Source organism: Cetorhinus maximus, chromosome 15 (assembly GCF_964194155.1).
Source record: "Cetorhinus maximus chromosome 15, sCetMax3.hap1.1, whole genome shotgun sequence".
Taxonomy (NCBI): Eukaryota; Metazoa; Chordata; class Chondrichthyes; order Lamniformes; family Cetorhinidae; genus Cetorhinus; species Cetorhinus maximus.
Genome location: NC_135893.1, coordinates 60,485,112 through 60,501,704, shown reverse-complemented (window position 1 = coordinate 60,501,704; position 16,593 = coordinate 60,485,112). Strand labels below are relative to the sequence as shown.

Sequence of the window (16,593 nt, the reverse complement as noted above, 5' to 3'; positions counted from 1 at the left end):
TAGATCCTGTGGCTCTTATAATTGGGAATTTACCTTTATTGGCCAGTAGCTAGTCCTGCAATAGTGTGACAAGGCAAATCTGTTGAAGAGTCATACGGACTCGAAACGTTAACTGTATTCCTCTCCGCAGATGCAGTCAGACCTGCTGAGTTTTTCCAGGTATTTTTATTTTTGTTTTTGTTTTGGATTTCCAGCATCTGCAGTTTTTTTGCTTTTACCATATCAATGAAACCTGAAATATGAACTAGATACTGTAATGATTCACATGCCGCCACATGCACAGTTTCAATCCATTGAAAGGCAGCTTGAATGCTAATTTAACAAGGTCTGTTTAACAACCAATAAATGAATAAGCTGATTAACATTCACATAATATCTTACCTTTGGAAGATAACTTATAGCATAGAAAAGAACAAAACACATGATGCTGTTATTGTTGGTGGTCTAAGTGCATTCTTTTGATTAGAAGATTCTGGCAGCTGTTTACGCCTGAATTTAAGGAGAGATCCCTCTCTCTTTAGGTCCGGCTTCCTTGCCAGATCATATATATTCCTTGATTGTGTCATCTTTCCTTAACTGGGCAGTAAGCTAATGGCTTGATCTTTCACTGCTTCCCAGCTCTGCCCAGAGATTGCACATCTGAGCCTGCCAATCAAACCAGCATTGCCACCTAGATGACACTTTCTTGCCAACTAATTCATGTTGAGCACAAATGAATAGAGCCATTGCAACATACTCTGTATGAACGTTTACAAGAATGTCTTTACTAAGTCACGAATGTTTCAAGTATTCTCGATGCCATGTCTGAATTCAAATCTGTATCCCAGCCCATGGCTGTTCTGTAGATTTACTCTACTAAATTTAACTTGATAGTAATAACTTGTTATAAATTGCACCAAAATTCTTCCGTGGCCAAGTCGTCAAAAGCCTTGAAACATGACGTGTTTGTTGATTGTTTCCTTCACCCAGATTTGGAATTTTTCTGAAAAAAATACTGAAAAGATGTGGATTCTAGAGTGCATTGCTGGACATTTCCATATTTTGCAGTGGTGTTCTATGTGACAAACAAATTGAGCCTTTTTATCTTTTAGGTTATTTACTTAGTTCCTTATTGGACAGGTTATGGCATGTGAAGGGTTTAAAAACCCAGGTTCTCTCAGTGACAGTGCCTAACTCGTTCAAAGTATCATGGCTCAGAACCTAAATGGGTTGTCTGCATGGGATTTCCATATGCAATTAGCAATTTTGTGATGGATAGCTCAGTCCAAATGATAGTTTGATTGGCCTGGAATCCTCTGTATTGTTTAAAAAAATGTTGGGTTGTTGATCTAATGTGGCTTTGAAATCTATAATCTCTGACATGCCTTCACAGGATCTTGAACAGGTTGTTGAGGGATTCTGGCAATGATAAGAGAACCAAACTATCCTGAGCTGGTGATTCATGATTAACTGGTGTATCTGAGATGAAAATTTGAGTCATGCTGATGGCAGGGTCAATCATTTTCTTGCAGTTGCTTTAACAGGGATGTCCATTACCTGGGGCATTTGAGAGTGGTCTTACCTGTGGCCTCTTGTGCCCAGCTCATCCGTTATTAAGGCCAGCAAAGAGACTGTGTTAGATTTGGCTCAGTGGACGTGTTTCACCTGATAAAAAGCAAGTAGCTCTTCACAAAGATCAATGTTGTGGTGAGAGATAGCCCAAGGAGAGTGTATTTGTTATAATATTCCAAGGAGCAGCCAAGTTTGTAAACAACTATAAATATACTGCTTTTAATGAATGTGTTCATTAGCCTGATTTAACGTTAAATAAATTGTCTATTGGTTTATAATCTGAGTTTTCATCTGTTAGCATGTCTATCCTTCTACCTACTCAAGGCAAGAACATGATAGTACATGATAGATAACAGTAAGCCAGGATATAGTGGTAGACATTTTCTGTTCAACATTTTTACCTAGATATCGTGCATGTAAAGATACATTCCCATGCCGAGAAGATGCAAGGTTTCCTTAAAGCAAACTTGAGTAGAATGTCTACTATAACTCAGAAATCAAAGAGCCTGTTTTGTAACCACAGGCAGACTTACTCCCCTGCATAAAAGAACATAAGAAATAGAAGCAGGAGCAGGCTATTCAGCCTTTCAAGCCTGCTCTGCCATTCAGCAAGGTCATGGCTGATGATCTACAACTCCATCTTGTTCTGACACAGCAGATGATAAATGCCGAGCTGTTCAAATCCCAGAGGGAAACTTGAAATAACTATCACAACTAATTTTCAATTTGTATAAATTTCGAGGCGCATGCCTTGAATTCTGCAGTAATAAGACCACCAAGTCTTATAGGCCTTTATAAAACAGATTAAACATTTATTAATAAGAGAAATGATTTTAAATATATACATAGATCTACAAATTACTACTACGATAACTTCTAAATCCCCTAATCAATCTAACTCCCAGTTACACTTTCGTTAAAGCAACAGTAAGTCTCACAGATTTTAAAAGACCCAAGCAAAGAAACATGATACCCTGATCCAGTTGAATTCAAAGTGAATTTTCTTAACTTCAGTCCTTTAAAGACAGCAGCTTGAAGCATAGATGCTGAAGGCTTTTCATACTTGTAAGATCTTAAAAATGCCTTAACTTGCACACAGCTTTTGCTCCTTTATATATATCTTCCCTTTGAATGCAAATACCCATTGTTTCATTATGTCTTTGGACTTTATCTCCCTGATAATAAAACCCTAAGTTTTTCCAGTAATCTTTGGGAAAAATAAACATGCAGTTTCTAAACTTCACCTGGCCAGGTGGCACATTTCACCCCTCCTTTAAAAACAATCTCGTCTGGTTTATTTCAAAATGCAAATGTTCCCATGACACCTATGTTTCTAAACTTCCCCATGTTTATCTAATTAACATTTCAAACCTAACCTCTCATCTTAGATCAAAGCACCCAGACTAGCTGCCTGTAATTCAATTAAATCTCGCACACGCACAGACACATGTAGACACATAGACACATCCCACTATTGCTCTATTTTACAATAAATTCCAATAACATTATGTGAACTATTATATCTTCTTGACAATCTTCCTGCGCAATCCCGTATCCCTTGATTCCCTTAGTATTGAAAAATCAATCAATCTATATCTTATATACCCAAAGACTAGTATCCACAACTCTCTGGGATAGACAATTCCAAAGATTCACAACCCTTTGAATGAAGAAATTCCTCTTAATTTTAGTGCTAAATAACCCTTAATCTGAAACCGTAACCCCAAGTTCTAGACTCTCAGCTAGGGAAAACATCCTCCCAGCATCTCCCTTATCAAGCTCCTTAAGATTGTATCTGTTTCAACAATAACTCTCTTACGTAGCACCCTTAACATGATAAAACTGAGGTGCTTCACAGGAGTATTATAAAGTCAGATTAAATGACAAGTCACATAAAGTGGTATAAGGTCACTTGGTCAAAGAGGTAGGTTTTAAGGAACATCTTAAAGGAAGAAAGTGAGGTAACGAGTTGGAGAGGTTTAGAGAGGGAATTCCAGAGTTCAGGGTCTAGACAACTGAAGGCATGGTCACCAGTAGTGAAGTAAAATTGGGGATGCTCAAGAGACCAGGATTAGAGGAGTGCAGACATCTCAGAAGGTTGTGGGGTTGAGGAGATTACAGAGGTAGGGAGGGTTGAGGACACAGAGGGTTTTGAAAACAAGGATGAGAATCTTAAAATCAAGATGTTGCTTGACTGGGAGCCAGTGTAGGCCAGAGAGCACAGGAGTGATAAGTGAATGGGCAGTGTAAATAAGGACATGGGGAACAGAGCTTTTGATGATCTCAAGCGTACAGAAGGTAGAATGGGGAAACCAGTCAGGAGTGTGTTGAATAGTCAAGGCTAGAGATTAATGAATTCACCTCTCATTCTTCTAAATCCTAGGGAATATAGGCATAGTCTACTCAATCTCTTCATAAGGTGGTATTACAAAAGTAGGGAGGTCATGTTGGAGTTGTATAGAACCTTGGTGAGGCCACAGCTGGAGTACTGTGTGCAGTTCTGGTTGCCACATTATAGGAAGGATGTGATTACACTGGAGGGGGTGCAGAGGAGATTCACCAGGATGTTGCCTGGGATGAAACATTTAAGTTATGAAGAGAGGTTGGATAGACTTGGGTTGTTTTCATTGGAGCAGAGAAGACTGAGGGGCAACCTGATCGAGGTGTACAAGATTATGAGAGGCATGGACAGGGTGGATAGGGAGCAGCTGTTCCTCCTAGTTGAAGGGTCAGTCACAAGGGGGCATAAGTTCAAGGTGAAGGGATGGAGGTTTAGGGGGGATGTGAAGAAAAACTTTTTTACCCAGAGGGTGGTGACGGTCTGGAATGCACTGCCTAGGAGGGTGGTGGAGGCGGGTTGCCTCACATCCTTTAAAAAGTACCTGGATGAGCACTTGGCACGTCATAACATTCAAGGCTATGGGCCAAGTGCTGGTAAATGGGATTAGGTCGGTAGGTCAGGTGTTTCTCATGTGTCGGTGCAGACTCAATGGGCCGAAGGGCCTCTTCTGCACTGTGTGATTCTGTGATTCATAGGACAAGTGCCTCATCCCAGGAATCATTCTAGTGAATAGTTGTTTCACTCTCTCTATTGCAAATATTATTACAGCATAGAAGGAGACAATTTGGCCTGCTGTGCCTATGCTGGCTCTCTGTAAAAGGAGCTCATCTAATCCCACTCCACCACCACCTTCCTGTAACTCTTGCAGAGTTAAAACAATTAACTAAATTAACAATAACAAGGGATAAATCAAGCACAGCCCCTAATTCAGGTCAGCTGTAAAATCAAGGAAAAACTTTAAAGGAACCTTATAAACATTAAACCAAAATGTGATTAAAGGGGTCAACAAAACACCCTAGTTCCCGCGGTGCCCACCGGGCATGGAAGGCCTCTATGGTGCCGGCAGACACCGCGTGCTCCCTCTCCAGGGACACCCGGCCGCGAACATAGCCGCGGAAGAGGGACAAACAATCGGGCGGGACTCCCCCCTTGATCGCCCGCTGCCTGGACTTGTTAACGGCCAACTTGGCCAGTCCCAGGAGCAGGTTCACGAGGAGGTCCTCCTCCTTCCCGACCCCCTTCCGCACCGGGTGACCACCTTCTTGTAGCCCTGCAGGTTCTCCCTTCAGGCAATTATCCAGTTTTCTTTTGATGGCCTCGTTTGAATCTGCCTTCACCAGTCTTGGGCAGTGCATTCAGATCCTAATCACTCACCTTGTAAAAAGTTTTTCCTCATGTCCACCGTTGCTTCTTTTGCCAATCATCTTAAATGGCATCTGGTTCTTGATCCCTCAGCTAACAGGAACAGTATTCCCTGTCTGCTCTTTTGAATACCTATCAAATCTCCTCTTAACCTTCTATTGTCCAAGGAAAACAGCCCAGCATCTCCAATCTATCCAATTACTCAAATTCCTAATCCCTGGAACTATTCTTGTGAATCTTTTTTGCACCCTCTCTAATGCCTTCACATACTTCCTAAAGTGCAGTGACTAGAATTGGACACTACTCCAGTTGATGTCAAAACAGTGATTTATTTTTAAGGATTCATAATTTCCTTGTCTTTATACTCTATGCATCTATTTATAAAGCTCAGGATCCCTTAAGTTTTATTAACCACTTTCTCAACCAGCATTGGCACTTTTAATGATTTGTGCATAAAAGCCCCAGGTCCCTCTGCTTGTGCATCCTCTTTAGAATTGTATCTTTTATTTTATATTGCCTTTCCTCGTCCTTCCTCCCAAAATGAACCCCTTCACACTTCTCTGCATTAAATTTCACCTGCCACATGTCTGCCTGTTCCACCAGCTTGTCTTTGTTCCCTCGAAGTCTGTCACAGAATCACAGAGTTGTTACAGCGTCGGAGGAGGCCATTTGGCCCAGCGTGTCTGCCCCGGCTCTCCGATTGAGCAACTTACCTAGTCCCATTTCCTTACCTTCTTCCCATAACCTGCACATTCTTCCTTTTCAGATAACAGTCTAATTCCCTTTTGAATGCTTCAGTTGAACCTGCCTCCACCCCACACTCAGGCAGTGCATTCCAGACCCTAACCACCCATTATGTGAAAAAGATTTTCCTCATCAGTTTTGCTTCTTTTCCTAATTACTTTAAATCTGTGTCCTCTTGTTCTCGATCCTTTCATGAGTGGGAACAGTTTCTGCCTATCTGCTCTGTCCAGACCCCTCATAATTTTGAATACCTCTATTAGATCTCCTTTCAGTCTTTTCTCCATGGTAACCAGCCCTAAGTTCTCCAACATATCTTCAGAACTGAAGTTCCTCATTCCTGGAACCATTCTCGTGAATCTTTTCTGCATCTTCTCTAATGCTTTCATATTATTCCTAAAAGTGCACCGCCCAGAACTGGATGCAGTACTCTACCTGAGGCTGAATTAGTGACTTATACAAGTTCAACAAGTGTCCATGGCCCATCATTGACCTTGCCTCCATCATAAGGTCAGAAGCGGAGATGTTTGCTGATGATTGCACAAGGAGTCCGTGCCCATATGTAGCAAGACTTGGAAAGAGACAGGCCTGGGCTGATAAGCGGCAAGTAACATTTGTGCCAGGCAAAGACCATCTCCAACAAAGACTCCCCAAAGCCTATCCACCATCTACAAGGCACAAGTCAGGAGCACTTTCCACTTGTTTGTATGAGTGCAGCCCGAACAACACTCAAGAAACTCAACACCGTCCAGGACAAAGCAGCCTGCTTGATTGGCACCCCATCCACCGCCTTCAATATCCATTCGCTCCACCACCAACACACAGTGGTGTGTCATCTACAAGGTGCACTGCAGCAACCCACCAAGGCTCCTTCGACAGCACCTTACAAACCTGCGACATCTACCACCTAGAAGGACAAAGGCAGCAGATGCATGGGAACATTACCACCTGCAAGTTTCCCTCTTAGCCACACACTATTCTGACTTGGAACTCTATCACCTTTCCTTGACTGTCGCTGGGTCAAAATCCTGGAACTCCTTCCTAACATGACCATGGGTTTACCTACACCAAATGGACTGCAGTGGTTCAAGAAGGCAGCTCACCACCACCTTCTCAAAGACAATTAGGGGTTGGCAATAAATTCTGACCTAGCCAGCGAGGCCCACATCCCGTGAAAGAATTAAAAAAATCCTTGCTCTTGTACTCTATGCCCATATTAATAAAGCCTAGGATATTGCATGCTTTCTTAACTGCTCTCTCAACCTGTCTTCCCACCTTGAATGACTAATGCACATAAACATTTGGGTCCTTCTGATTCTGCACCCCCTTTTAGAATTAAGTCCTTTATTTTATATTGTGTCCCCATGTTCTTCCTATCAAAATGGATCACTTTATATTTCTCTGCTTTGAACTTCATTTGCCACATGTCTGCCCGTTCCACCAACTTGTCTATGCCCTTTTGAAGTTCTACACTGTCCTGCTCACAGTTTACAATACTTCCATGTTTTGTATTGTTCGCAAACTTTGAAATTGTGCCCTGTACACCAAGGTGCAGGTCGTTAATGTAGATCAAGAAAAGCAGTGATCCTAACACCGATCCTTGTGGAACCCCACTACATAACCTCCTCCAGTTCAAGAAGCAACCATCCACCACTATTCTCCATTTCCTGTCACTCAGACAATTTCACATCTATGTCTCTAAGTCCCTTTTTATTCATGGCTCTAACTTTACTGACAAACCTGTTATGTGGCATTTTCTCAAATGCCTTTTGGAAGTCCATGTACACCACATCAACCACATTACCATCATCATCCTCCCTGTTAACTTAAAAAAAAACTCAGCCAAGCTAGTTAAACAAGATTTTCCCTTAACTCCATGCTGGCTTTTCTTAATTAATCCAATTTTGTCCTAAAACTCTTCACCACCAAGGTTAATCTGACTGGCCTGTGGTTGGTGAGCTTACCTTTGCACTCTTTTCTGAAGAAGTGTAACAATTGCAATTCTCCAGTCCACTGGTACCACCCCTGTATCTAAAATTAGAAGATTATGCCCAGAGCCTCTGCAATTTCCACCCTACTTCCTTCAGTATCCTAGGGTGCATCTAATCCAGTCATAACAATTTATCACCTTTAAGTATAGCCAGCCTATCCAATACCCGCTCCTTATCAATCTTTTACCTCATCCAATAACTCAACTGCCTCCTTGTTCACAGTGACTTGTGCAACATTATCTTCCTTGGTAAAGACAGGTACAAAGTGTTTATTTACCACCTTAGTCATGCCCACTGCCTCCATGTTCAGATCCCCTTTTGGGCCTTATACTCGCCTTATAGGCTTATAAATAGTAAAAAGGTTATAAAAATTTCCCTTTTATGTTAACTGTCAGCCTCTTCTCATACTCTCTCTCTCTCTCTCTCTCTCTCTTTGCTTCTCTTATTTGCTTTTTGACTTCCACCCTGAACTTTCAATATTCAACCTGGTGCTCATTTGTATTATCTGTCATATGCACCCTTTCACTGCTTCATCTTGCTCTCCATCTCTTTTGTCATCCTTTGTTTCTTCTACCTTCCCATGCTCCCACCACTGGCCTCCCACCCCCCGAAATATATCTCTTTTGCACCCAAACTATCTGTAAAAGCAGCCCATTGTTCCATTAGAGTTTTGCTTGTCAATTTTTGATTTTAGTTTACCAGGGCCAGATCCGTTCTCACCCCATTGGATTGACTGATCGCATCCCCAGAGCCAGATCCAGCAATGCCTCTTTTCTCATTGGTCTAGAAACATACTGATCTAGAAAATTCTCCTGAACATATTTCAAACTCTTCCCCCTCTCTGCACTTTACAGTATTGCTGTCCTGGTCTATGTTGGGATAATTAAAATCCCCCATCTCCCTCTAGTTCTTTCTTGTGAATTTATTTCTCAATTTCTTTCCCACTGGTTAGTGGCCTGTAGAATTTAGTGCAATGGTACCTCTATTGTTTCTTAGTTCTAACCAAATGGATTCTACCCTTGACCCCTTAAGACATCCTCTCTCTCACCCCAGCACTATAATATTCTCCTTAATATTGCTACCCCTCCCACTTTCTTTCCTTCCTTCCCTATCTTTCTTGAATACCTTGTATACAGGAATATTTAGAACCCAGTTTTACCCTTTTGTGAACCACGCCTCACTGGAGTGCTGCTTTGGGATACACTAGAGTGTTTAAGTTGGAGTTTGGTGAGGGAGGGAGTTTGATGAAGAGGGAAGGAGGGATCCTTTCATTTTCTACCTTTCCTCAGTAAGAAGAGCGGTGGCTTTGGTAAGTATCTCTTCTGTCCTTAATATTCTCTAAACTAGAGGAAGTAAAAGTGAAGGGGGTAAGTCAAAGCAGGGCAGCTTGGCCAAGTGGAATGTTCCTCCCCTGCGATGTGGGAAGTCACTTCGTGTCCAGGGCGACCACGTGTGCAGGAAGTGTCTCCGGCTGCAGCTACTCAAAATCTGTGTTTTGCTGGAGCTGCAACTGGAGTCACTGTGGAGCATCCATAAGGATGAGATCTTCGTGGATGGCATGTAGTGAGGTGGTCATACCGCAGGTAAAGAATGTACAGTTAGAAAGGGAATGGGTGACCGCCAGACAGAGTAAAAGCAGTAGGCAGGGAGTCATAGTATCTTTACAGTGCAGAAGAAGGCCATTCGGCCCCCTGAGTCTGCACTGGCTCTCTGAAAGAGCATTCCACCTGGTCCCACTCCTCTGCCTTAACCCATTAACCTGGCACATTGTCTCTTTTCAGGTATCAACCCAATTCCCTTTTGAATACCTTGATCGAACCTAGCTTCACCACCCTTTCAGGAAATTTGTTCCAGACTCCAACCACCTTCTGGGTGAAAAATCTTTTCCTCACATCACATTTACTCCTTTTACCAATTAATTTGAATCTGTGCCCTCTAGTTCTTGATGTTCACTTGAGTGGGAACAGTTTCTCACTATTTATCCTGTCCATACCCTTCAGGATCTTTTTGTGTGTTAATAAATGTTTGTTATCACAGCCTAGTTTCTGTCAGGTGACCATTGTATTTGATTTTCCAATGTCCAAATAAATGGCCCTTGACAATTTGAGCATTGACGCACAATAGTGTTTGAGTTTCATCCATTTACATCTCCTTGTGATAGAATGGGTTTCTTCTCACACCCATTCTGTGGAATTCCATTCAGTAGCTAAGAATCTGCAATCCCATTGTGAATTAGTGCAGGAGTCCCCTACGTCCATCTCCCTCTCTGACAGATTTTCCGTTTTGGATACTTCTGGTGAAGATGGCTCTTGCTGCATTCCCCTGAGAAACCAAGTCCGTGGCAGAGTGGCTCAGTTGCATGGGGCAGGAGTGAGAGAAAAAAAAGAGTGGGAGAGCAATAGTGACAGGGGATTCTATCGTAAGTGGAACAGATATACATTTCAGCGGCCACAGATGTGACATCAAGATGGTATGTTGCCTTCCTGGTGCCAGGGTCAAGGATGTCACTGAGCGGCTGCAGGACATTCTGAAGGGGGAGGGTGAACAGACAGAGGGTCATGGTCCATATCAGTACCAATGACATAGGTAAAAAGAGGGATGAAGTCCTGAAAGCAGAATACAGGGAGCTAGGAAATAAATGAAAAAGCAGGACCTCAAAGGTAGTAATCTCAGGATTACTCCCAGTGCCACGTGCCAGCGAGATCAGGAATAGGAGAATAGACCAGATGAATACATGGCTGGGGAGATGGTGTTGGAGGGAGGGATCTAGATTCCTGAGGTATTAGGACCAATTCTGGGGCGGACGGGACCTGTACAAGCTGGATGGGTTGCACCCCAGCAGCAACCAGGACCAATATCCCTGCGGGGGTATTTGCTAGCACTGTGGAGCAGTGTTTAAACTAGAGTGGCGGAGGATGGGAACCTGAGCAGGAGACACAAGAGGGGGAAACAAAGCTAGGAATGAAAGACAGAAAAATAGAAAGCAAAGTGGAAGGCAGAGGATTCAAGGGCTAGCAACAAATAGGACCTTAGTATAAAAAAAATGTCAAAATGTTAAAGAGACAAGTCTAAACACACTATATCTGTATGCACGGCGCATTCACAATAAGGTAGACGAATTAACAATTCAAATGGATGTAAACAGGTACGATATGATTGCGATTATGGAGACATGGCTGCAGTGTGACCAAGGCTGGGAACTAAATAACCAAGGGTACTCAATACTTAGGATGGGCAGGCAAAAAGGAAGAGGAGGTGGGATGGCATTGTTGGTTGAGGATGAAATCAGTGCGACAGTGAGAGAGGGCATTGGCTCAGAAAATCCTAGATGTAGAATCAGTCTGGGTGGAGCTAAGAAGCAACAAGGGGCGGAAAACACTAGTGGGAGTTGTCTATAGGCCATTAAACCGTAGTGGTAAGGTAGGGAATGGCATTAAACAGGAAATTAGAGATGCATGTAACAAGGGTGCTACAGTAATCATGGGTGACTTTAATTTACATATAGGCTGGGCAAATCAAATTAGCAATAATACTGTGGTGGATGAATTCCTGGCGTGTGTATGTGATGGTTTTTTAGACCAGTATGTCGGGGAACCGACTAGGGAACAGGCTATCCAAGATTTGATATTGTGCAATGAGAAGGGGGTTAATTAATCTTGTTGTGCGGGGCACTTTAGGGAAGAGTGATTAGGTGATAGAATTCTTCATTAAGATGGAAATTGAAGTAGTCCGATCCGAAACTAGGGTCCTTAATCTAAACAAAGGAAACTACGAAGGTATGAGGCATGAGTTGGCTAAGATAGATTAAGGAACTTCATTAAAAGGCAATAGGCAAAAGGTGGATAGGCAATGGCTAATATTTAAGGAATGAAAGTATGCATTGCAACAGCTATACATTCTGGTGCAAAAACACAACAGGAAAAGTGGCCCAACCATGGCTAACCAAAAAAATTAAGGATGGTATTAGATCCAAAGAGGAGTCATATAAAGTTGCTAGAAAAAGTAGCAAGCCTGAGGATTGGGAGCAGTTTAGAATTCAGCAAAGGAGGACCAAGCGATTGAATAAGATGGGAAAAATAGAATATGAGAGTAAACTTGCAAAGAACATAAAAGCAGACTGTAAAAGCTTCTTTAAGAATGTAAAAAGAAAAAGATTAGTGAAGACAAATGTAGGTCCCTTACAATGCAAAACAGGAGAATTTATAATAGAGAACAAGGAAATGGCAGAGCAATTAAACAACTATTTTAGTTCTGTCTTCATGGAGGAAGACACAAATAACTTCTCAGAAATGCTCAGGAGCCAAGGGTCTAGTGAGAAGGAAGAATTTGAAGGAAATTAGTATTACAAAAACAGTAGTGCTAGAGAAATTAATGGGACTGAAAGCCGATAAATCCCCAGGGCCTGATAATCTACATCCCAGGCTACTAAAGAAGGTGGCCATGGAGATAGCGGATGCGTTGGTTGTCATCTTCCAAAATTCTATAGATTCTGGAACAGTCCTGGCAGATTGGAGGGTGGCAAATGTAACCCCACTATTTAAAAAGGAGGGAGGGAGAAAACAGGGAATTACAGACCGGTTAGCCTAACAAGGATGTGATAACAGGACATGTAAAAAGAAAAAGAATCAATGGGATTAGACTAAATTGACATGGATCTGTGGAAGGAAAATCGTGTTTGATAAACCTACTAGAGTTTTTCGAGGATGTATCCAGCAGAATAAATGAGGGAGAACCAGTGGATGTGGTGTATTTGCATTTTCAGAAAGCTTCTGATTAAGTCCCACGTAAGAGGTTAGTGTGCAAATTAAAGCACACGGGATTGGGGGTAATATATTGGCAAGGATTGAGAATTAGTTAGCAGACAGGAAACAGTAGGAATAAATGGATCTTTTTTGTAACGGCATGCGGTGACTAGTGGTGTACCGCAGGGATCAGTGCATGGGCCCCAGCTATTTACAATATATATCAATGATTTGGGTGAGGGAACCAAATGTAATAGTTCCAAGTTTGCTGACAACACGAAACTTGGTGCGAACGTGAGTGGTGAGGAGGGTGTTAAGAGGCTTCAAGGTGATTTAGACAGGTTGTGATTGGGCAAATACATGGCAGATGCAGTATAACGTGGATAAGTGTGAAGTTATCCACTTCAATAGGAAAAACAGAATGGCAGAGTATTATTTAAATGATGATAGATTGGGAAATGTTGATGTACAAAGGGACCTGTGTGTCCTTGTACACCAATCATTGAAAGCAGGTTTGCAGGTTAAGAAGGCGGATGGTATGTTGGCCTTCATTACAAGATGACTTGAGCACAGGAGCAAGGATGTCTTACTGCAGTTGCACAAGCCCTCCGTGAGACCACACCGGGAGTATTGTGTGCAGTTTTGGTCTCTTTAGCTAAGAAATGATATACTTGCATAGAGTGAGTGCAGTGAAGGTTCACCATATTGATTCCTGGGATGGCAGGATTGCCATATAAGGAGAGATTGGGCTGACTAGGCCTGTATTCACTGGAGTTTAGAAGAATCAGAGGAGATCTCATTGAAACATATAAAATTCTGACAGGAATGGACAGAATGGATGCAGGGATGATGTTTCCTCTGGCTGGGAGGTTTAGAACAAGGTGCCACAGTCTCAGGATACAGGGTAGGCAATTTACGACTGAGATGAGGAGAAACTTCTTCACTCAGAGGGTGGTGAACCTGTGGAATTCTTTACCACAGAAAGCTGTGGATGCCAAGTCACTTAATATATTTAAGAAGGAAAAAGATAGATTTCTGGACTCTAAAGGTGTCAAGGGGTATGGGGAGAGAGCTGGAGTATGGTGTTGAGACAGAGGATCAGCCATGATCACATTGAATGGCGGAGCAGGCTAGAAGGCCGAATGACCTACTCCTGCTCCTATTTTCTATGTTTCTATGTTATCACCATGGCACATTTCCATGTGGCTATCTGAGCCTGTAGCTCACCAACATTAACATACTCTGCGTTCACATCCATGCATAATTGACCTAATTTAGACCTTACTGCGCTCCCCCTTACTCTAACCGCATAGATTACTTTACTATTTCCTACTCTTGTGCTATCTGCCTCACCCAATTCTTTGTGCACCTTGTTTTTCCTAGTTCCCACATGCCTGCCAAGTTAGCTTAAACCTGCCCCAATAACACTAGTAAATCGCCCCACAAGGACATTGGTCCCAGCTCTGTTCAGGTGCAGCCCATCTTCTACAGCTCTCAACTGTCCCTGAATCAGCCCCCCTCCCTTCAGCACCATCCCTCCAGCCATGTATTTAACTGCTCTATCCACCTAGTTCTGTACTCACTAGGGCATGATATAGGAGAGTAATCCATAGATTGCTACCTCTGAGATCATTCCTTGTTAGTTTCTTTCCTAGTTTCCTAAAATGTGCTTGCAGGACCTCATTCCCCTTTCTGCCAATGCCATTGGTACCAATGTGGACCATGACTGTTGGCTGTTCACCTCACCCTTTTCCCCCCCCTCCCCCTTGCCCAAGAGTGCTCTGCAGCCACTCAGTGATATTCTTAACCCTGTCAGAAGGGAGGCAACATACCGTCCTGGACTCCTGTCTGCGGCTGCAGAAACACCTGTTTGGTTCCCTAACTATTGAATCTCCTACCGCTGCTCCTCCATCGCCTTTCAGCAGCAACCCCCTGTACAGCTGACCCAGCTGTGATGCCGTGAACTTGGATCTGCCTGCACTCCCCAGAGGAGCCATTACTCAGTATGCACAACTAAATAATGGTTGGAGAGCAAGATAGACTCGGGGGGGACTCCTGCACTGCCTGACAGTCACCAACTCCCTTTACGTTTGCATACATTTAAACTGCTATTAAGATGCTACCCATGAAAACTCTCAGCCTCATGAATGTAGCACAGTGACACCAGCTGCTGCTCAAGATCCGAAACCCAGAACTCAAGCTGCTGCAACTGACAACTTTTCCTGCACATGTGGTCATTGTCTAGAACATTCCAGGGGACTAAGCTGGTATGCTTGAGGCCTCCAGTGACTGATGGGGCCACAGAGGCTGGAGTGCATTATCAGCCCTGGAATATTATTTGAATTTAATTTGATAAGTTTCCTTAAAGTTTTGTCTTGGTACATTGCCCCTTTAAGGGGCTGTTAACTTGTTTATTAGTTAATTTGTTAATTAGTTTACTCTAAACCCTGGGTGTCCCTGGAAAGGGAGTACACAGTGTCCACTGCTACGCTTGAGGCCTTCTGCTACTGGTGGGTGCCGCAGGGGCTAGAGTGCATTATCTCCATCCAAAATGAAATTTTAGTTTCATTCAGGTTTCCTTTAACGTTTCGTTTTTGTTACATAACCCCTTTTAGAGGTGGTTCATCAGTTAATTAGTTTATTTTGCTCATTTGACATACTCAAAAGAGTATAAAGAGACAATTACTGACAGAAGAGTTGATTGGAGCATTAATGAATATCAGCAGTAAAAATGAAGGCATGCATTTTCATAAGAATGCATTTTCAGTTGTTATTTTAGTATCCATTTCCACTGGTATCCACTATTTCAGTTGAAGTACTTCACCTGCAGCAACTATACACTTGATTATCCAAATGTCACCGGAAATAACTGGTTCAGATGAATGAATATTGAATAATCTGGAGTCAGGGGTGTTCAATAAAGTATTGGGTGGTAGAGCCACAGGGTGCAACTAGAACTGGAGGCAACAATAACAAAGATAGTTATGTCATTAATGCTGGAGGGCTGTTTAAAAATACAGGAAAATCTAGATTTTATGTGATGACTGTCAGGCGATAAGCCCATGATATTGTTGAGACTTAATGAATATGCTGTGCCCTGGTTCAAGTGGCGGTTAATTCTGTGCTTGAGCTGTACAAAGGAATGGGTTCCAATCACAAATGGAGTTTATGAGCGGTAAAAATGGATGTGAAGTTTTGCGACTGATACCTCTACGCTGTATTTTTAGGCTGATATGGAATGTTGAGGTAGAGTTGCATCAGCTGTAAGGAGGATTGCCTTAAGAGCTGGAAACTGTTATATTTGGCATAGAACTTGGCGTCTGCCATCTGGATCTGGACTTGGCTAACTGGGGTGCACAGCCTTGCATGCTGCATTGGGCTGGCTGGGAGGGCTCACTGAATTCCATTTCTATTGCATTCGTTTTAAATATTTGGCTAATAGGCTGTGCTTTTTCTGAATATTTATCCACAGACTTCTGTGGTCCGCGGTTAAGCCATCCCAAATTGAAGACCCCAAATTTAGACTCCAATCTGTAGACGGTAGTGACGGCACTACAATTGGCCTCAACAGCTCTGAGTTAAGAATTCAGAAAAATCCACCACTATCACAATGGTGGTACCTTCTGGAGGAAAAGTGTGGATGTTTGAGGGAGGCGGTGGTGGTGGTGGTGGTGGTGGTGGTGGTGGAGGAAGGTGGCGACATCAGACAAGGGCAGGTTTAGGGATTATGGTGTCCCATAAAATGGAATAGGCCTCCACACACTATCTATCTTGAAGGTAAAATGCCCACTTCAGCGAGATACATAAGGGATGATACCCTAGCAAGGAGAAGTACTTTCAAGAAAAAAGTAGAAAATAGGAGAGA

At 42.7% G+C, this 16,593-nt stretch overlaps 1 protein-coding gene and 1 long non-coding RNA gene across 5 annotated transcripts in view; both read left to right on the top strand.

The window, feature by feature from the left end:
* The window catches only part of LOC144690734 (uncharacterized), a 371,804-nt gene that overhangs the window by 82,733 nt on the left and 272,478 nt on the right, over positions 1-16,593 (top strand). The gene's annotated exons all lie outside the window — the stretch shown is intronic.
* The window catches only part of LOC144690726 (myosin phosphatase Rho-interacting protein-like), a 228,548-nt gene that overhangs the window by 25,615 nt on the left and 186,340 nt on the right, over positions 1-16,593 (top strand). The gene's annotated exons all lie outside the window — the stretch shown is intronic.